Source organism: Triticum aestivum, chromosome 5D (assembly GCF_018294505.1).
Source record: "Triticum aestivum cultivar Chinese Spring chromosome 5D, IWGSC CS RefSeq v2.1, whole genome shotgun sequence".
NCBI lineage: Eukaryota > Viridiplantae > Streptophyta > Magnoliopsida > Poales > Poaceae > Triticum > Triticum aestivum.
The window spans coordinates 558,976,000-558,998,569 of NC_057808.1; positions in this window are offsets into that span (position 1 = coordinate 558,976,000).

Consider the following 22,570-nt stretch of genomic DNA (forward strand, 5'->3'; position numbering starts at 1 on the left):
TTGGGTTAGATTAGTTGGATGGAAGGTTTTCTCTGCATTAGGGTTTTCTGTATTTGATTCGTGCAAGAATGGTGGACCACATATGATTAGGTTCGAAGTAGCCGGATTGAGGGATGGGGTTTTCTCAGATGCTTATTAGATTAGTAGTTAAATTTTTGCTTCTTAGAATTAATTAGTATGAGGTTGAACACCTTATTTAAGAGGGAATTTAAGGATAGATAGACCATATATGATTATTAGATCTGTAGTTCAATGCTGCAGACATATATAATTATTTGATTTGATCTGTGGTTCAATGCTACTTGACGGAAACATATTGCAATGCATTAATTTTGATGTGCCAATGAATTGATTTAGATGATAGTTGATTCATCTATAGTACAATTTTTTGTTGGTTAGGTAAGTAACGAAATTTTAGATGTTAGTTGGAGATGTATGCATTTATAGTTGAAGTTGTATCTAAGTAACTACTGCATTATGTTAATATATGTAGGAGCTTTGCTGCATTATCTCAAAAAATGCTTAGGTACATTTCAATTATTCTTTTGTGTAGGTTTCCTGTAATTAGAAAGTTTTCCAGAATATGTAGTTATATTAGCTATATTGTTCAGATTGTGTGCATGAAAATGGAAAATGCAAGTATGATCATAGTTTGGATAAGCTGATCAATGTGTCATGTGTGCATATTAAAATTTGCAGTTGGCTTCTATAATTAGTAGTAATGGATGTAATTTTATATTTAGGTGGATGGTTCAGTGGAGAAGAAGAGGAAGCTGGACATGACCGACTTCCAAGACCCTTATGCTGAAGGCTATGGAGACGACGAAGTGTTTGAGGTAAGCCCACCCTGAAAATGAGGGCCTGTTTGGTGGCCATTTTTGCCAAATGTTGCCGTGGTTGTGGTGGCCATTTTGTTAGCCACGCTTTTTATGGCTGCTTGCTTGACATGCTTAGTGAGAGAAAGCAAGTGAAGGCTGATACGTCCATTTTGCATCATGCTTTTATATCAATATTTATTGCATTATGTGATGTTATTACATGTTATGTCACAGTACTTATGTCTCTTCTCTCTTATTTTACAAGGTTTACATGAAGAGAGAGAATGCCGGCAGCTGGAATTCTGGGCTGGAAAAGGAGCAAATATTAGAGACCTATTCTGCACAACTCCAAAATTCCTGAAACTCCACGGAAGTCATTTTTGGAATTAATAAAAAATACTGGAGGAAGAATTAACCAGAGGGGGCCCACACCCTGGCCACGAGGGTGGGGGGCGCGCCCTACCCCCCTGGGCGCGCCCCACTGCCTCGTGGGCCCCCTGGCAGGCCTCCGGTGACCGTCTTCTGCTATATGAAGTATTTTACCCTGGAAAAAATCATAGGCAAGCTTTCGGGAAGAAACTCCGCCGCCACGAGGCGGAACCTTGGCGGAACCAATCTAGGGCTCCGGTGGAGCTGTTCTGCCGGGGAAACATCCCTCCGGGAGGGGGAATCATCCTCATCGTCATCACCAACGATCCTCTCATAGGGAGGGGGTCAATCTCCATCAACATATTCACCATCACCATCTCCTCTAAAACACTAGTTCATCTCTTGTATCAAATCTTTGTCCCAAAGCTTCAGATTGGTACCTGTGGGTTGCTAGTAGTGTTGATTACTCCTTGTAGTTGATGTTAGTTGGTTTATTTGGTGGAAGATCATATGTTCAGATCCTTTATGCATATTAATATCCCTCTGATTATGAACATGAATATGATTTGTGAGTTGTTACGTTTGCTCCTGAGGACATGGGAGAAGTCTTGCTATAAGTAGTCATGTGAATTTGGTATTCGTTCGATATTTTGATGAGATGTATGTTGTCTCTCCACTAGTGGTGTCATGTGAACGTCGACTACATGACACTTCACCATTGTTTGGGCCTAGAGGAAGGCATTGGGAAGTAATAAGTAGATGATGGGTTGCTAGAGTGACAGAAGCTTAAACCCTAGTTTATGAGTTGCTTTGTAAGGGGCTGATTTGGACCCATATGTTCCATGCTATGGTTAGGTTTACCTTAATACTAATTTTTGTAGTTGCGGATGCTTGCAATAGGGGTTAATCGTAAGTGGGATGCTTGTCCAAGAAAGGGCAGTACCCAAGCACCGGTCCACCCACATACCAAATTATCGAAGTAACGAACGCGAATCATATGAGCGTGATGAAAACTAGCTTGACGATAATTCCCATGTTTCCTCGGGAGCGTTTTCCTTTATATAAGAGTTTGTCCAGGCTTGTCCTTTGCTACAAAAAGGATTGGGCCATCTTGCTTCACTTTATTTACTTTCATTACTTGTTACCCGTTACAAATTACCTTATCACAAAACTATCTGTTACCGATAATTTCAGTGCTTGCAGAGAATACATTACTGAAAACCGCTTGTCATTTCCTTCTGCTCCTCGTTGGGTTCGACACTCTTACTTATCGTAAGGACTACGATAGATCCCCTACACTTGTGGGTCATCAAGATTCTTTTCTGGCGCCGTTGCCGGGGAGTGAAGCGCCTTTGGTAAGTGGAAGTTGGTAAGGAAATATTTATATAGTGTGCTGAAATTTATTGTCACTTGTTACTATGGAACATAATCCTTTGAGGGGCTTGTTGGGGGTATCTTCACCCCGACCAGTAGAGCAAAGAGTTTCTCCTCAACCTACTGAACCTACTGAAAATGTTTACTTTGAAATTCCTTCGGGTATGATAGAGAAACTGCTAGCTAATCCTTTTATAGGAGATGGAACATTACATCCCGATTTGCACCTAATCTATGTGGATGAAGTTTGTGGATTATTTAAGCTTGCAGGTGTGCCCGAGGATGTTATCAAGAAGAAGGTCTTCCCTTTATCTTTCAAGGGAAAGGCATTTACATGGTTTAGGCTATGTGATGATATGGGATCGTGGAACTACAACCGATCGAAATTGGAATTTTATCAGAAGTTTTATCCTATGCATCTGTTCATCGTGATCGCAATTATATATATATAATTTTTGGCCCCGTGAAGGAGAAAGCATCGCTCAAGCTTGGGGGAGGCTTAAGTTAATGTTATATTCATGCCCCAATCATGAGCTCTCAAGAGAAATTATTATTCAAAATTTTTATGCTCGGCTTTCTCTCAATAATCGCTCCATGCTCGATACTTCTTGTACTAGCTCTTTTATGATGAAGACTATTGAATACAAATGGGATTTATTGGAAAGAATTAAATGCAACTCTGAAGATTGGGATCTCGACGAAGGTAAGGAGTAAGGTATAACACCTAAGTTTGATTGTGTTAAATCTTTTATGGATACCGATGTTTTCCGTGAATTTAGCACTAAATATGGACTTGACTCTGAGATAGTAGCTTCTTTCTGTGAATCATTTGCTACTCATGTTGATCTCCCCAAGGAGAAGTGGTTTAAATATAATCCTCCTATTGAAGTAAAAGTAGTTGCACCTATTAAAGTTGAAGAAAAGACTATCACATATAATGATCCTGTTGTTCCTACTGCTTATATTGAGAAACCACCTTTCCCTGTTAGAATAAAGGATTATGCTAAAGCTTCAACTATGGTCAACAAAAGTAATATTAGGACACCCAAACCCCCTGAGCAAATTAAAGTTGAACCTAGTATTGCTATGGTTAAGGATCTCTTGGCTGATAATATTGGTGGGCATGTTATTTACTTCTGTAATGAAGCTGCTAGAATTCCTAGACCGGATGCTAAAAATAAACATAGACCTGTTGTAGGCATGCCTGTTATTTTTGTATAGGAGATCATTGTTATCATGGCTTATGTGATATGGGTGCTAGTGCAAGTGCAATACCTCATTCCTGATACAAATAAATTATGCATGATATTGCACCTACTGAGTTAGAGGAAATTGATGTTATAATTAAGCTTGCCAATAGAGACACTATTTCACCAGTTGGGATTGTTAGAGATGTTGAAGTCTTGTGTGGGAAAGTTAAATACTGACTTTCTTGTTCTTTCTTCCCGACAAGATGACTTCTGTCCCATCATATTTGGTAGACCCTTCTTAAATACTGTTAATGCTAGAATAGACTGCGAAAAGGATGTTGTTACTATTGGTTTGGGGGATATGTCTCATGAGTTTAACTTTGCTAAATTTTGTAGACAGCCCCGTGATGAGGAATTGCCTAGTAAAGATGAAATTATTGGTCTTGCTTCTATTGCCGTGCCTCCTAATGATCCTTTAGAACAGTATTTGCTAGACCGTGAAAATGATATGTTTATGAATGAAAGAAGGGAAATAGATGAAGTATTCTTTAAACAGGGACCTATTTTGAAACTCAACTTGCCTATTGAAATCCTAGGGGATCCTCCTCCACCCAAGGGTGATCTCGTGTTTGAGCTTAAATCGTTACCTGATACTCTTAAATATGCTTATCTTAATGAAAAGAAGATATATCCTGTTATTATTAGTGCTAACCTTTCAGAGTATGAAGAGAAGAAATTATTGAAAACTCTGAAGAAGCACCGTGCTGTTATTGGATATACTCTTGATGATCTTAAGGGCATTAGTCCCACTCTATGCCAACACAAAATAAAATTGGAGAAAGACGCTAAACCGGTCGTTGATCACCAATGACGGTTAAATCCTAAGATGAAAGAAGTAGTAAGAAAAGATATACTAAAGCTTCTGGAGGCAGGTATAATTTATCCCGTTGCTGATAGTCAGTGGGTAAGCCCTGTCCATTGTGTCCCTAAGAAAGGAGGTATTACCGTTGTTCCTAATGATAAAGATGAATTGATCCCCCAAAGAATAGTTACAGGTTATAGAATGGTAATTGATTTCCGTAAACTAAATAAAGCTACTAAAAAGGATCATTACCCTTTACCTTTTATTGATCAAATGCTAGAAAGATTATCCAAACATACACATTTCTGCTTTCTAGATGGTTATTCTGGTTTCTCTCAAATACCTGTGTCAAAAGAGGATCAAGAAAAGACTACTTTTACTTGTCCTTTTGGTACCTTTGCTTATAGATGTATGCCTTTTGGTTTATGCAATGCACCTGCTACCTTTCAAAGATGCATGATGGCTATATTCTCTGATTTTTGTGAAAAGATTGTTGAAGTTTTCTTGGACGATTTCTCCGTTTACGGAACTACTTTTGATGATTGCTTGAGCAACCTTGATCGAGTTTTGCAGAGATGTGAAGAAACTAATCTTGTTTTGAATTGGGAAAAGTGTCACTTTATGGTTAATGAAGGTATTGTCTTGGGGCATAAAATTTCCGAAAGAGGTATTGAAGTTGACAAAGCTAAAGTTGATGCTATTGAAAAGATGTCGTGTCCCAAGGACATTAAATGTATAAGAAGTTTCCTTGGTCATGCCGGTTTTTATAGGAGGTTCATTAAGGACTTCTCTAAAATCTCCAGGCCTTTGACTAATCTCTTACAAAAAGATATTCCTTTTGTCTTTGATAATGATTGTGTAGAAGCATTTGAAATACTTAAGAAAGCTTTGATTTCTGCACCTATTGTTCAGCCACCTGATTGGAATTTACCCTTTGAAATTATGTGTGATGCTAGCAATTATGCTGTAGGTGATGTTCTAGGACAAAGAGTTGATAAGAAATTAAATGTTATCCAATATGCAAGTAAAACTCTAGACAATGCCCAGAGGAATTATGCTACTACTGAAAAGGAATTTTTAGCAGTTGTATTTGCTTGTGATAAGTTCAGACCTTATAATGTTGATTCTAAAGTAACTCTTCACACTGATCATGCTGCTATTAAATATATTATGGAAAAGAAAGATGCTAAACCTAGACTTATTAGATGGTTTCTCCTACTAAAAGAATTTGATTTGCATATTATTGATAGAAAGGGAGCTGAGAACCCCGTTGCAGACAACTTGTCTAGGTTAGAGAATGTTCTTGATGACCCACTACTTATTGATGATAGCTTTCCTGATGAACAATTAGCTGTCATAAATGCTTCTCATACTACTCCATGGTATGCTGATTATGCTAATTACATTGTTGCTAAATTTATACCACCTAGTTTCACATACCAGCAAAAGAAAAAGTTTTTCTATGATTTAAGAGATTACTTCTGGGATGACCCACACCTTTATAAAGAAGGAGTAGATGGTGTCATTAGACGTTGTGTACCTGAGCATGAACAGGAACAGATCCTACGCAAGTGTCACTCCGAGGCTTATGGAGGACACCACGCTGGAGATAGAACTGCACATAAGGTATTGCAATCCGGTTTTTATTGGCATACTCTCTTCAAAGCTGCCCGTAAGTTTGTCTTATCTTGTGATGAATGTCAAATAATTGGTAATATTAGTAGGCGTCAAGAAATGCCTATGAATTATTCACTTGTTATTGAACCATTTGATGGTTGGGGCTTTGATTATATGGGACCGTTTCCTTCCTCTAATGGGCACACACACATTTTAGCTGCTGTTGATTATGTTACTAAGTGGGTAGAAGCTATTCCAACTAGTAGTGCTGATCATAACACCTCTATTAAGATGCTTGAAGAAGTTATTTTTCCGAGGTTTGGAGTCCCTAGATATTTAATGACTGATGGTGGTTCACATTTCATTCATGGTGCTTTTCGTAAAATGCTTGCTAAGTATGATGTTAATCATAGAATTGCATCCCCATATCACCCACAATCTAGTGGTCAAGTAGAATTGAGTAATAGAGAGCTCAAATTAATTTTGCAAAAGACTGTTAATAGGTCTAGAAAGAATTGGTCCAAGAAACTTGATGATGCATTATGGGCCTATAGAACTGCATATGAAAATCCTATGGGTATGTCTCCGTATAAAATGGTTTATGGAAAAGCATGTCACTTACCTCTCGAACTAGAACATAAGGCATATTGGGCCATGAAAGAGCTCAATTATGATTTCAAACTTGCGGGTGAGAAGAGGTTATTTGACATTAGCTCACTTGATGAATGGAGAACCCAAGCCTATGAGAATGCCAAACTATTTAAAGAAAAAGTTAAAAGATGGCATGACAAAAGGATACAAAAGCGTGAGTTTAATGTAGGTGATCGTGTGTTGCTATACAACTCTCGTTTAAGATTTTTTGCAGGAAAACTTCTCTCTAAATGGGAAGGTCCTTACGTTATCGAGAAGGTCTATCGTTCCAGTGCCATAAAATCAACAACTTCGAAGGCACAAATCCGAAGGTGGTGAACGGTCAAATAATCAAACATTCTATCTCAGGTAATCCTATAAATGTTGAAACTAATGTTATTGAAACCGTAACCCCGGTGGAATACATAAGGCAGACTTTCCGGAATGTTTCAGACTCCGAAAAGGAATAGGTATGTGGTACGGTAAGTAAACCGACTCCAAAACAGTTCTAATGGCAATTTTTCTCCGTTTTAGAATATTTAAGAAAATAGGAAAATAAAAAGTAGTCTGGGAAGGACACGAGGCTTCCACGAGGGTGGAGGGCGCGCCCTACCCCCCTGGGCGCGCCCCCTGCCTCGTGGGTACCTCGTGTGCTCTCCGGACTCAATTTTCTTGCACGATACTTCTTTTGGTCAGTAAAAATTCATTATATAATCTCCCGAAGGTTTTGACCACCGTACCATGCAAATATCCTCTGTTTTTGTTTCGAGCTGTTTTTGTAGCAGGTTTGGAGCAAGATGTCATCTCAGGATTCCGGTGGAGAGAGCTATGTTTCACATCTCGTTGCTGACCCAAAGACCTATGGGGATCTATCTCCTTGTGGTCGAACTACGGATGATGAAGAGGATGCTCATTTGATGAGGATCAATGATTCAAGTTCGGAGGAGGAGGAGGTCCCTCTACCTCAACCTGGGGATATGCACATGAAGTTCAAGAAGTCTAGTCTTCCTAAGAGGGCTGAACTGTCTAACAACTGATCTATTCCTTCTCGTTTTCGGCAGAAAACCAAAGGAGATTTATGCGACAAGATCTTGAAGCTGGAAACGTAAGTCGATGACTTAAAGGAGGAAATTGCTCTTTTGAAATACAATATGAAAAAGCTGAAGGCACAATTAACTCCATCATCACCAGCTCCGAAGAAAGAGCAATAAATACATAGGTATGGGCACTCCCCTTGGCAACTGCCAAGCTTGGGGGAGGTGCCCCGGTATCGTATCACCATCACACTCCTATCTTTACCGTTTTTCTTAGTTCGATCCTTTTAGTAATATCTTGATCTAGTAGAATAAAGTTTTAGTATGATTTAGTTTTGAGTTTTGCTTCATGATCCTTCTATGTAATCGAGTCCGTGAGCTATATATAATAAAGATTAGTTTTGAGTCAAGGGCTTGATTATCTTGCTATGATCTTGAGGGAATTAAAGAAAAAGAAAGAATAAAAAGAAGTCAAGAGATCATATTGATCTTATGGAGAGTAATGACTTCACATATAAAGAGTATGATGAATAAAAGTTGTTGAGAGTTGACAAACATAGTTTTGGTAATCGTTGCAATTAATAGGAAGTAATAAAGAAAGAGAGGGTTTCACATATAAATATACTATCTTGGACATCTTTTATGATTGTGAGCACTCATTAAAATAGGACATGCTAAAGAGTTGATGTTGGACAAGGAAGACAACGTAATGGGTTATGTTTTCTTATATCCGAAATAAAGTATATTGTCATGGATCATCCAACATGTTGAGCTTGCCTTTCCCTCTCATGCTAGCCAAATTCTTTGCACCAAGTAGAGTACTTGTGCTTCCGAATATCCTTAAACCCAGTTTGCCATGAGAGTCCACCATACCTACCTATGGATTCAGTAAGATCCTTCAAGTAAGTTGTCATTGTTGCGTGCAATAAAAAATTGCTTTCTAAATATGTATGATTTATTAGTGTGGAGAAAATAAGCTTTATATGATCTTGTGATGTGGAAGAAATAAAAGCGACGGACTGCATAATAAAGGTCCATATCACAAGTGGCAATATAAAGTGACGTTCTTTTGCATTAAGATTTCGTGCATCCAACCATAAAAGCACATGACAGCCTCTGCTTCCCTCTGCGAAGGGCCTATCGTTTACTTTTGTCTTATACCTTATGCAAGAGTCATGGTGATCTTCACCTTTCCTTTTTACATTTTATCCTTTGGCAAGCACCTTGTGTTGGAAAGATCCGGATATATATATATCCAATTGGATGTAAGTCATCATGAACTATTATTGTTGACATTACCCTTGAGGTAAATAGGTTGGGAGGCAACACTATAAGCCCCTATCTTTCTCTGTGTCCGATTAAAACTCTGTACCCACAAGTATTGCGTGAGTGTTAGCAATTATGAAATACTAAATGATAGTTGAGTATGTGGACTTGCTGAAAAGCTCTTATATTGACTCTTTCCGAGGTTATGATAAATTGCAATTGCTTCAATGACTGAGATTATAGTTTGTTGGTTCTCAATGAAGTTTCTGATTCATACTTGACATTGTGAATAGATTATTACTTGAGCATAAGAAGTCATATGACAATATATATATGTGTTGCTGTTATAAGAATGATCATGATACCCTCATGTCCGTATTTTATTTCATTTTATCGACACCTCTATCTCTAAACATGTGGACATATTTATCGTTATCGGTTTCCGCTTGAGGACAAGCGAGGTATAAGCTTGAGGGAGTTGATACGTCCATTTTGCATCATGCTTTTATATCGATATTTATTGCATTATGGGATGTTATTACACCTTATGTCACAATACTTATGCCTTTTCTCTCTTATTTTACAAGGTTTACATGAAGAGGGAGAATACCGACAGCTGGAATTCTGGGCTGGAAAAGGAGCAAATATTAGAGACCTATTCTGCACAACTCCAAAAGTCCTAAAACTCCACGGAAGTCATTTTTGGAATTAATAAAAAATACTGGAGGAAGAATTAACCAGAGGGGGCCCACACCCTGGCCACGAGGGTGGGGGGCGCGCCCTACCCCCCTGGGCACGCCCCCCTGCCTCGTGGGCCCCCTGGCAGGCCTCCGGTGACCGTCTTCTGCTATATGAAGTCTTTTACCCTGGAAAACATCATAAGCAAGCTTTCGGGAAGAAACTCCGCCGCCACGAGGCGGAACCTTGGTGGAACCAATCTAGGGCTCCGGCGGAGCTGTTCTGCCGGGGAAACATCCCTCCGGGAGGGGGAAATCATCGTCATTGTCATCACCAACGATCCTCTCATCGGGAGGGGGTTAATCTCCATCAACATCTCACCAGCACCATCTCCTCTAAAACCCTAGTTCATCTCTTGTATCAAATCTTTGTCCCAAAGCCTCAAATTGGTACCTGTGGGTTGCTAGTAGTGTTGATTACTCCTTGTAGTTAATGCTAGTTGGTTTATTTGGTGGAAGATCATATGTTCAGATCCTTTACGCATATTAATATCCCTCTGATTATGAACATGAATATGATTTGTGAGTAGTTACGTTTGTTCCTGAGGACATGGGAGAAGTCTTGCTATAAGTAGTCATGTGAATTTGGTATTCGTTCGATATTTTGATGAGATGTATGTTGTCTCTCTTCTAGTGGTGTTATGTGAACGTCGACTACATGAAACTTCACCATGGTTTGGGCCTAGAGGAAGGCATTGGGAAGTAATAAGTAGATGATGGATTGCTAGAGTGACAGAAGCTTAAACCCTAGTTTATGAGTTGCTTCGTAAGGGGCTGATTTGGATATATGTTTCATGCTATGGTTAGGTTTACCTTAATACTTCTTTTGTAGTTGCGGATGCTTGCAATAGGGGTTAATCATAAGTGGGATGCTTGTCCAAGAAAGGGAAGTACCCAAGCACCGGTCCACCCACATGCCAAATTATCAAAGTAACGAACGCGAATCATATGAGCGTGATGAAAACTAGCTTGACGATAATTCCCATGTGTCCTCGGGAGCGTTTTCCTTTATATAAGAGTTTGTCCAGGCTTGTCCTTTGCTACAAAAAGGATTGGGCCATCTTGCTGCACTTTATTTACTTTCATTACTTGTTACCCGTTACAAATTACCTTATCACAAAACTATCTGTTACCGATAATTTCAGTGCTTGCAGAGAATACCTTACTGAAAACCGCTTGTCATTTCCTTCTGCTCCTTGTTGGGTTCGACACTCTTACTTATCGAAAGGACTACGATAGATCCCCTACACTTGTGGGTCATCAAAGGCTCTTTTGTACAATTGTGCATTCAAATCTATATGATTATAAGGAGATATGGGTCAGTGTAGCACACATCCAGAATTTGATTTACTCCTGCCTGGTCTCTTTGATCAGAATCACATGTTATCATGTTAGAATATATCTTGAGTGATCCAATGTACTTTCTTTCCTACAAGAAGATCAAACCCTGACTGGTCAAAATGAAACTGGTTGTTGTAAAATTTAGGTTCCAGTTTCCACAATGTAGGTTTGAAGCTGATTGTTCTCATCACTAATTGCTCTCTCAATTTCTCTTCCTACCACCATTGAAATACATCTCTCACCGCTTTAGTTGAATGACTAGAATCAATGTTGAATGACTAGGCCTGATTATGCAAGTAATTGAGCTGATAGTATAAACAAACACCTAAAGTAAGTTTACGTGTATCCTCCTTTGCTCCACAACTTCAGATTAAAATATTTTAATCTTCACTATACATTTTTCTAGTAACATTTGGCTTAACTTTGCTTTCCTAAATGTACGGTAGGATGAAGCCTATATTGTATTATCGGCACTGGTTTTATATAAGTAACAATGGAATTCATTCATGTGTGCAGTATAAGTCTGCAGATGAGGTGGACCACACCAACGTCGAATCATTCATCAAGAAGGAGGTGCAGAAGATCATGGACAAGGGTCTTTCTTGCTACTACAAGGGGGGAGTTCAAATGCCCGCACTACACGAAGCCAAAGCCAAGGGATGGGCTCTATGAGCATCTTCTGGATCATGCACGGGCTTCATCGGTCAGCGGGGACGACCTGAAGATCAGGGCGCGGCATGCTGCCCTCGTGAAGGCCCTGTATCTAGTGTAGTTGCCCTACATCATGCTGATCATCAGAAGCTGGAAGCCCTACTCATCATCAGTATATTTGATGATGTTTTACTTTTGGAAAGCTGCATCTGGGTGTGAACTGTTAGGAACTACCTCTACTAATCTAGTATGCATATATTAATGTAATTTATTATGTGTCTGAAATAGACCTGTTGTGAACTGGATCGTACCTGTGGTGGTAATCTAGAATGTTATCTATATTTGTGTGGCCTTAACTTTATTTGTGGTGAATGCTACCTTCTATTTAGATCTTGTTTCAATGTGTAGTTTAGGAGTTTCGATGGTGCAATGATCACAAAAGTTGGTTCAGTGTTGCTTCAAACATGCTGCAAGACCTATCCATGCTGTGGGCACGTGCAACATGATGTGCCCATGTGCAAATCGTACCAAATTTAGAATCTGGCAATGTTCCAAATTAGCCGTGTCAGGAATTATGGTACATGGGGTTTAGTAAAGTTACTGATAATTGTTCATCCTCACACATTCCGTCATTGCATAATTTGAATAAGCAAAAAGATCAAATGTTCCACCATTTGAACAATTGTTGCAATAACAGAGCAAATATTCCATCATCAAAGTGTGAAGGAAATAAAATGTAAATTTAGAAGAGTAATGTAATACTAGTTAAAAATAGTGTGTGGAAAAAAAGGAATTTGAAATAAGATGTACTATATTTGTTAATAAAGTTATATTATCCTACTGATTAGAATTTTGAAAATGTCACTTATTTATAAGAAAAAAATATAAATATTTAAAAAGATGTTTTTGATAGAAATACGTTATGGTTCAAAGGAAATAATTAAAAATTAGGTAATTTATATGTTATTTTTTGAGGGGCCAGGTAATTTTTATGTAAACAAAAGGAAAAGGAAAAACATAAGTAAGGAAAAGCATGGGCCAGCCTAGCCATCTAGACCCACATGTGGTCCAGCACGCGGGTTAGGCTGGCCTGTGAAAGCCCATCTAATCTGGCCCATTGCATGGGCGCACCAGGGCAAAGGAGACGATGGTGGAAGTTTAGTCCCACCTTGCCTAGCGAGAGGCAGTCGCACCAGCTTATATACCCGGCTGCGACTCTCCACTCAAGCTCCTCTCATATGCAGGTAGTACATTGCCTAACCATCATCCCCTCTGTCCCGTGGAGCCTACCAGCAGCGGATAAATCTGCACCACGGGCCTGCATCCTGGCCCATAAACGGTTGGGTTCCTAGTCATATGCAGGTCGTGGTGTATGAAGTCTCCTGCCTCTCGTAGGTGGGAATTTTTTTTTGCATATTGACATGTTAATGTTTTGATCTTCAAATCACCAACAAAATTTTATGTCTGTGTTGAAATCTACTGCTAGTAAGGGCGGCTTTTTTTCATCTGTCACATGTTTTTCATCCCAAATCAATTACTACTATTTTAAATATGTCACATGGTTTTCAACGCAAATCAATTACTACTATGTTTCATCTGTCATATGTTACTTCATCCCAAATCAATTACTACTATTTTTTTATAAAGTACACTTGTATTTTTTACATAGGTTGCAAACATAATTACATGGAGTTGAGGTTTTCCTAAATTTGCATCATTCAATTTTCTATTTTAAAAATAACATAAAATATTGAAATATGACAAATTTTCAATGCCCCCTTCAGGTATAAACCACTAAAATATGTATGCTCTCGTTGCAATGACGAGCATTTATCTAGTTCAAGAGCAATTCAAAGCTACATCCTGAAAGCCCATGTTGCCAGATGACATACAATCTTCCAACCATGAATAATAGTTTTGAAATGATTTGATAGTTAATGTCGGAGTCCTTTGTGTGCGTGTATATTTTCATGGAACATGATCGTTCTTGTGCCTTGTGTAAAAATGACAAGTTCTATTTACATGTTTTAGCACAGTGTAATGGTAGATACCCACATATACTTTTTTTACAAGTGCATATACTTTTCTTGGAAGGAAGACGACCCGTGATGATGAACTTGAGAAGCATCCTAGCCCATAAACGGTTGGGTTCCTGCTTATGCAGGCCGTGGTGTATGAAATCTCCTGCCTCTCGTATGTGGGCATTTTTTGTGTGCATATTGACATGTTGATGTTTTGATCTTCTTCAAATCACCAACAAAATTGTATGTCTGTGTTGAAACCTACTGCTAGCAAGGGCGGGTTTTTTTTCATCTGTCACATGTTTTTCATACCAAATCAATTACTACTATTTTTAATATGTCAGATGTTTTTCAACCCAAATCAACTACTACTATGTTTCATCTGTCACATATGGTACTTCATCCCAAATCAATTACTACTATTTTGTTATATAGTACACTTGTATTTTTTTACATAGGTTGCAAACTTAATTACATCGAGTTGAGGTTTTCATAAATTTGCATCATTCAATTTTCTATTTTAAAAATAACATAAAATATTGAGATATGACAAATTTTCATGGTGACCTACATGTGCCAAACATGGCTACGAAAGAAAATTCGAATTTTTTTTACAATGCCCCCTTGAGCTATAGACCAATGTTTTTATCAGCCAGTCCAGAGGGCAGTATAAATGCAAAAATATTCAAAAGAATATAAAACCTTGGAAACCTAGCTGTGTTTGTGCAAGAGATCATGTGTGCAAAAATTGAGGTGATTTGGAGATGGTCGAAAAAATCACCGCATTCCGGATGGATCATTTGGTCTAACTTAAGCCAGTTTTTCAACAAAGGTGATTTTGGGCATCCTCACATGGTGACAATGTTTGGTCCAAACAATTTTCAAATTTTGTCAAATTTCTATTTAATTTAAAATAGAAACATTGAATGATTCAATCTTTTGTGCAAAATTTGACATGTGACATATGCAATTTTTTTTAAATGACTTTGGGCATCCTCACGTGGTGGCAATGTTTGGTCCAAACAATTCTCAAATTTTGTCAAATTTATATTTAATTTAAAATAGAAAAAATGAATGATTCAAACTTGCATGCAAAATTTGACATGTGACATATGCAAAAATATTTTTTTTAAAAGACTATGGGCATCCTCACATGGTGGCAATGTTTGGTCCAAACATTTTTCAAATTTCTATTTCATTTAAAATAGAAAAATTGAATGATTCAAACTTGTGTGCAAAATTTGACATGTGACATATGCAAAAAAATTGAAAAATCAAAATCAAAACTATTTTTCCTCTTTCATTTATTCTGACAGTTTTAAAATTCAAAAAATGCAAGATAATATGTACTCTTTTATTTCACTTGTTAATATAAATATTTCTGTTTTAGTTTTATGTTTGAAATAATTTTAAATCATATATATATATATATATTCTCTTTTATTTGTTCTGACAGTTATAAAATTCAGAAACGTGCGAAAAAATGTTGTGTTATTTTCTTTAGAATTCTTTATATTTTAGAGTGGCTTGTTGAAATTTGTATACATGTAAGTGAGCAAGTATACAAATTTATGAGGTGATTTGAAGAACAACAAATAATTGACATGTGATAAATGCAAAAAATGAAATATGAAGAAAAGCCCGCCTACTAGCTGCATAGTTTACAATTCAACGGCCTGCATACGACTAGAAACCCAATCATTTATTGCGCCAGTAAGCAGGCCCGCCGCATTGTAAACATAGACTACCAGTAGGCCCCACAGGACAGGGACGGCTAGGGTTAGGCAATGTGCTGCCCGCTTTAAAGAGGAACTTGAGAGGGAAGCTCAGCCCGGTATATAAACCGGTGCGAGCTCCCCTCGCCTGGCGAGGTGGGACTAAACTCGCAGCATCCTTCGGATGTGCCAGGCGCGACGCTGGCTTGGGCCTAATTCCGGTGGGCCATCTCAGGCCAGCCTCACCCGCGCGCAGAATATTTCTTTTAATTATCATATTTAAAATATTTTAAAATCAATTCTATTTTATTTTTGTGACATTTCCTAAATTCACTAACGTACGAACAATTAATGTGTTCTATTTCACTTATTCAATCAAATATTTCTTTTCTTTTTATACCTTTTTAAAATCAAATCTATTTTTCCTCTTTCATTTATTCTGACACTTTTAAAATTTAAGAAATGCAAGATAATATGTTTCCTCTTAATTATGATATATGTTTTTTGTTTTCTATTTCAAGAAAAGTATATCAAATTCTGACAGTTTTAAAATTCAAAATTGCATGAATGTATGTTGTCTTTTATTTCACTTCTTAATTCTAATATTTTAATCTGTTTTCTATTTGAAAAATAGTTTTATATCAAGTATATGTTTTGTCTTTTATTTCTTATAACAATTTTAAAATTCAAAATTCCATGAATGTATGTTGTCTTCTATTTCACTTCTTAATTATAAAATTTCTTTTCTGTTTTCAATTTCAAAATCCTAGTAAATGCATCAAGTGTCGGGAAAAATTTGGTGCTATTTGGTTGAGTCTAGAAAAACAACGTCCTTCGGGCTCCCCCTCCGGCAGTCCTGAATGCTGCTGGTTGCACATATGCTACGTGGTGGCCTGCATGAAATGACACCAAAGTTTGGCACCATGTGAGGATGCCCAATGTAGGCCCCCATGCAACATCTGAGCCATTCCGGACACCGAACGAACGTTGCGTCACGTCTGGGCAGCGTTTCGGGGTTTTTTCGCCAGCAAAATCCTAGTAAATGAATCGAGTGTCGGAAATCTATGAGAATTGGCATGCACGCTGTCCATGGTGATCCCATTGTGTGGGAAAAATTTGGTGCCATTTGGTTGAGTCTAGAAAAAGAACATCCTTCGGGCTCCCCCTCCGGCAGACCCGAATGCTGCTGGTTGCACATGTGCTATGTGGTGGCCTGCATGAAATGACACCAAAGTTTGGCACCATGTGAGGATGCCCAATGTAGGCCCCCATGCAACATCTGAGCCATTCCGGACACCGAACGAACGTTGCGTCACGTCTGGGCAGCGTTTCGGGGTTTTTTCGCCAGCAAAATCCTAGTAAATGAATCGAGTGTCGGAAATCTATGAGAATTGGCATGCACGCTGTCCATGGTGATCCCATTGTGTGGGAAAAATTTGGTGCCATTTGGTTGAGTCTAGAAAAAGAACGTCCTTCGGGCTCCCCCTCCGGCAGACCCGAATGCTGCTGGTTGCACATGTGCTATGTGGTGGCCTGCATGAAATGACACCAAAGTTTGGCACCATGTGAGGATGCCCAATGTAGGCCCCCATGCAACATCTGAGCCATTCCGGATACCGAACGAACGTCGCGTCACGTCCGGGTAGCGTTTCGGGGTTTTTTCGCCGGCAAAATCCTCGTAAATGCATCGAGTGTCGGAAATCGATGAGATGTGGCATGCACGCTGTTCATGGTGAGCCCATTGTGTGGAAAAAATTTGGTGCCATTTGATTGAGTCTAGAAAAATAACGTCCTTCGGGCTCCCCGTCCGGGAGACCCGAATGCTGCTGGTTGCACATGTGCTATGTGGTGGCCTCCATGAAATGACACCAAAGTTTGGCACCATGTGAGGATGCCCAATGTAGGACCCCATGCAACATCTGAGCTATTCCGGACACCGAACGAATGTTGCGTCACGCCCGGGCGTTTTTCTTGGGGAACGTAGTATTTCAAAAATTTCCTACGATCACGCAAGATCTATCTAGGAGAAGCATAGAAACGAGCGGGGAGAGTGTGTCCACGTACACTCGTAGACCGAAAGTGGAAGCGTTTAGTAACGCGGTTGATGTAGTCGAACGTCTTCGCGATTAAACCGATCCAAGCACCGAACGTACGGCACCTCCGTGTTCAGCACACGTTCAGCACGATGACGTCCCTCGAGCTCTTGATCCAATTGAGGCCGAGGGAGAGTTCCCCTAGCATGATGGCGTGGCAACGGTGATGATGAAGTTACCGGCACAGGGTTTCGCCTAAGCACTATGATGATATGACTGAGGTGTGTAACTGTGGAGGGGGCACCGCACACGGCTAAGAGAAGACTTGGTGTCTCTTTGGGGTGCCTCCTGCCCACGTATATAAAGGAGGGAGGGAGAGAGGCCAGCCCCCTAGGGGCGCACCAAGAGTATGGAGTCCTACTAGGACTTCCAAGTCCTAGTAGGAATCCCTTTCCTTTTTCGGAGTATGAGAGAAGGAAAGAGGGAAAGAGAGAGGGAGTAGGAAAAGGCAAAGGGGCGCCGCCCCCTTCCCCTAGTCCAATTCGGACCCATGGGGGGGCACCACCTCCCCTTGGCCCGCCTCCTCTTTTCCAGTATGGCCCAATAAAGGCCCATTACTTCCCCCGGTGAATTCCCATAACTTCCCGGTACTCCGAAAAACACCCGAATCACTCGGAACCTTTCCGATATCCGAATATAGCCTTCCGATATATCGATCTTTACCTCTCGACCATTTTGAGACTCCTCGTCATGTCCGTGATCTCATCTGGGACTCTGAACAACTTCGGTCATCAAATCACATAACTCATAATACAAACTGTCATCGAACGTTAAGCGTGCGGAGCTTACGGGTTCGAGAACTATGTAGACATGACCGAGACACATCTCTGGTCAATAACCAATAGCGGAACTTGGATGCTCATATTGGCTCCTACATATTCTACGAAGATCTTTATCGGTCAAACCGCACAACAACATACGTTGTTCCCTTTGTCATCGGTATGTTACTTGCCCGAGATTCGATCGTCGATATAATCATACCTAGTTCAATCTTGTTACCGACAAGTCTCTTTACTCGTTCCATAATGCATCATCCCGCACCTAACTCATTAGTCACATTGCTTGCAAGGCTTACAGTGATGAGCATTACCGAGAGGGCCCAGAGATACCTCTCCGATACACGGAGTGACAAATCCTAATCTCGATCTACGCCGACTCAACAAACTCCATCTGAGACACCTGTAGAGCATCTTTATAATCACCCGGTTACGTTGTGACGTTTGATAGCACACAAGGTGTTCCTCCGGTATTCGGGAGTTGCATAATCTCATAGTCAGAGGAACATGTATAAGTCATGAAGAAAGCAATAGCAATAAAACTAAACGATCATATATGCTAAGGTAACGGATGGGTCTTCTCCATCACATCATTTTCTAATGATGTGATCCCGTTCATCAAATGACACCACATGTCTATGGTCAGGAAACTTAACCATCTTTGATTAACGAGCTAGTCAAGTAGAGGCATACTAGGGACACTCTGTTTTGTCTATGTATTCACACATGTACTAAGTTTCTGGTTAATACAATTCTAGCATGAATAATAAATATTTATCATGATATACGGAAATATAAGTAGCAACTTTATTATTGCCTCTAGGGCATGTTTCCTTCAGTCTCCCACTTGCACTAGAGTCAATAATCTAGTTCGCATCGTCATGTGATTTAACACCAATAGTTCACATCTCCATGTGACTAACACCCAAAGGGTTTACTAGAGTCAATAATCTAGTTCACATCACTATGTGATTAACACCCAAAGAGTACTAAGGTGTGATCATGTTTGGCTTGTGAGAGAAGTTTAGTCAACGGGTCTGCCACATTCAGAGCTATATGTATTTTGCAAATTTTCTATGTCTACAATGCTCTACATGGAGCTACTCTAGCTAATTGCTCCCACTTTTAATATGTATCCAGATTGAGATTCAGAGTCATCCGGATCGGTGTAAAAGCTTGCATCGACGTAACTCTTTACGACGAACTCTTTATCACTTTCATAACCGAGAAACATGTCCTTATTACACTAAGGATAATTTTGACCACTGTCCAGTGATCCACTCCTGGATCACTATTGTACCCTCTTGCCAAACTCATGGTGAGGGAGGTCTGGTACACATCATAGCATACTTTATAGAACCTATGGCTGAGGCATAGGGAATGACTTTCATTCCATTTCTATTTTCTGCCGTGGTCGTGTTTTGAGTCTTACTCAATTTTACACCTTGCAATACAGGCAAGAACTCCTTCTTTGACTGTTCCATTTTGAACTACTTCAAAATCTTGTCACGGTATGTACTCATTGAAAAATCTTATCAAGCGTCTTGATCTATCTCTATAGATCTTGATGCCCAATATGTAAGTAGCTTCGCCGAGGTCTTTCTTTGAAAAACTCCTTTCAAACACTCCTTTATGCTTTCCAGAAAATTCTACACCATTTCCGATCAACAATATGTCATTCACATATACTTATCAGAAAGGCGTAGTGCTCCCACTCACTTTCTTGTAAATACAGGCGTCTCCAAAAGTCTGTATAAAACCATATACTTTGCTCAGACTATTAAAGCATACATTCGAACGCCGAGATGCTTGCACCAGTCCATAAATGGATCACTTGAGCTTACACACTTTGTTAGCACCTTTCGGATTGACAAAACCTTCTGGTTGCATCATATACAACTCTTCTTTAAGAAATCCATTATGGAATGCAATTTTGACATCCATTTGCCAGATTGCGTAAAATGCGGCAACTGCTAACATGATTCAGACAGACTTTTAAGCATCGATACAAGTGAGAAAATCTCATCGTAGTCAACACCTTGAACTTGTCGAAAACCTTTTGCGACAATTCGAGCTTTGTAGATAGTAACACTACTATCAGCGTTCGTCTTCCTCTTGAAGATCCATTTATTATCAATGGCTCACCGATCATCGGGCAAGTCAATCAAAGTCCATAGTTTGTTCTCATACATGTATCCCATCTCAGATTTCATGGCCTCAAGCCATTTCGCGGCATCTGGGCTCATCATCGCTTCCTCATAGTTTGTAGGTTCGTCATGGTCTAGTAACATGACTTCCAAAACAGAATTACCATGCCACTCTGGTGCGGACCATACTCTGGTTGACCTACAAGGTTCAGTAGTAACTTGATCTCAAGTTTCATGATCATCATCATTAGCTTCCTCACTGATTGGTGTAGGAATCACTGGAATTGATTTCTGTGATGTACTACTTTCCAACTCGGGTGAAGGTACAATTACCTCATCAAGTTCTACTTTCCTCCCACTCACTTCTTTCGAGAGAAACTCCTTCTCTAGAAAGGATCCATTCTTAGCAACGAATATCTTGCCTTCGGATCTGTGATAGAAGGTGTACCCAACAGTCTCCTTTGGGTATCGTATGAAGACGCATTTCTCCGATTTGGGTTCGAGCTTATCAGGTTGAAGCTTTTTCACATAAGCATCGCAGCCCCAAACTTTAAGAAACGACAGCTTAGGTTTCTTGCCAAACCATAGTTCATACGGTGCCGTCTCAACGGATTTAGATGGTGCCCTATTTAACGTGAATGCAGCGGTCTCTAATGCATAACCCCAAAACGATAGTGGTAAATCGGTAAGAGACATCATAGATCGCATCATATCTAATAAAGTGCGGTTACGCGACGTTCAGACACACCATTAAACTATTCCACATTGTTTCAAATAAAGACCAAACTCGTAACTCAAATATTCGCCTCTGCGATGAGATCGTAGAAACTTTTATTTTCTTATTACGATGATTTTCTACTTCACTCTGAAATTCTTTGTACTTTTCAGACTTATGTTTCATTAAGTAGATATACCCATATCTTCTCAAATCATCTGTGAAGGTCAGAAAATAATGATACCCGCCGCGAACCTCAACACTCATCGGAACGCATACATCGGTATGTATTATTTCCAATAAGTCAGTGGCTCGCTCCATTCTTCTGGAGAACGGAGTATTAGTCATATTGCCCATGAGGCATGGTTCGCAAGCATCAAGTGATTCATAATCAAGTGATTCCAAAATCCCATCAGCATGGAGTTTCTTCATGCGCTTTACACCAATATGACCTAAACGGCAGTGCCACAAATATGTTGCACTATCATTATCAAGTTTGCATCTTTTGGCATCAATAATATGAATATGTGTATCACTACGATCGAGATTCAATAAACCATTCACCTTGGGTGTATGACCACAGAAGGTTTTATTCATGTAAACAGAAAAAAAATTGTTCTTTGACTTAAATGAATAATTGTGTTGCAATAAACATGATCCAATCATATTATGCTCAACGCAAACACCAAATAACATTTATTTTAGGTTCAACACTAATCCTGAAGGTAAAGGGAGTGTGCGATGGTGATCTTATCAACCTTGGAATCACTTCCAACACACATCGTCACCTCGCCCTCAACTAGTCTCTGTTCATTTTGTAACTCATGTTTCAAGTTACTAATCATAGAAACTGAACCAGTATCAAATAACCAGGGGCTACTATGAACACTAGTAAATTACACATTAATAACATGCATGTATATCATATATACTTTTTTTCACTTTGCCATCCTTCTTATCCGCCAAGTATTTGGGGCAGTTCCGCTTCCAGTGACCATTTCCTTTGCAGTAGAATCCCTCAGTTTCAGGCTTGGGGTCTAGCTTTGGGCTTCTTCATGGGAGTGGCAACTTGCTTGCCATTCTTCTTGAAGTTCCCTTTCTTTCCCTTTCCCTTTTACTTGAAACTAGTGGTCTTGTCAACCATCAACACTTGATGCTTTTCTTGATTTCTACCTTTGCCGATTTCAGCATCGCGAAGAGCTCGGGGAATCATT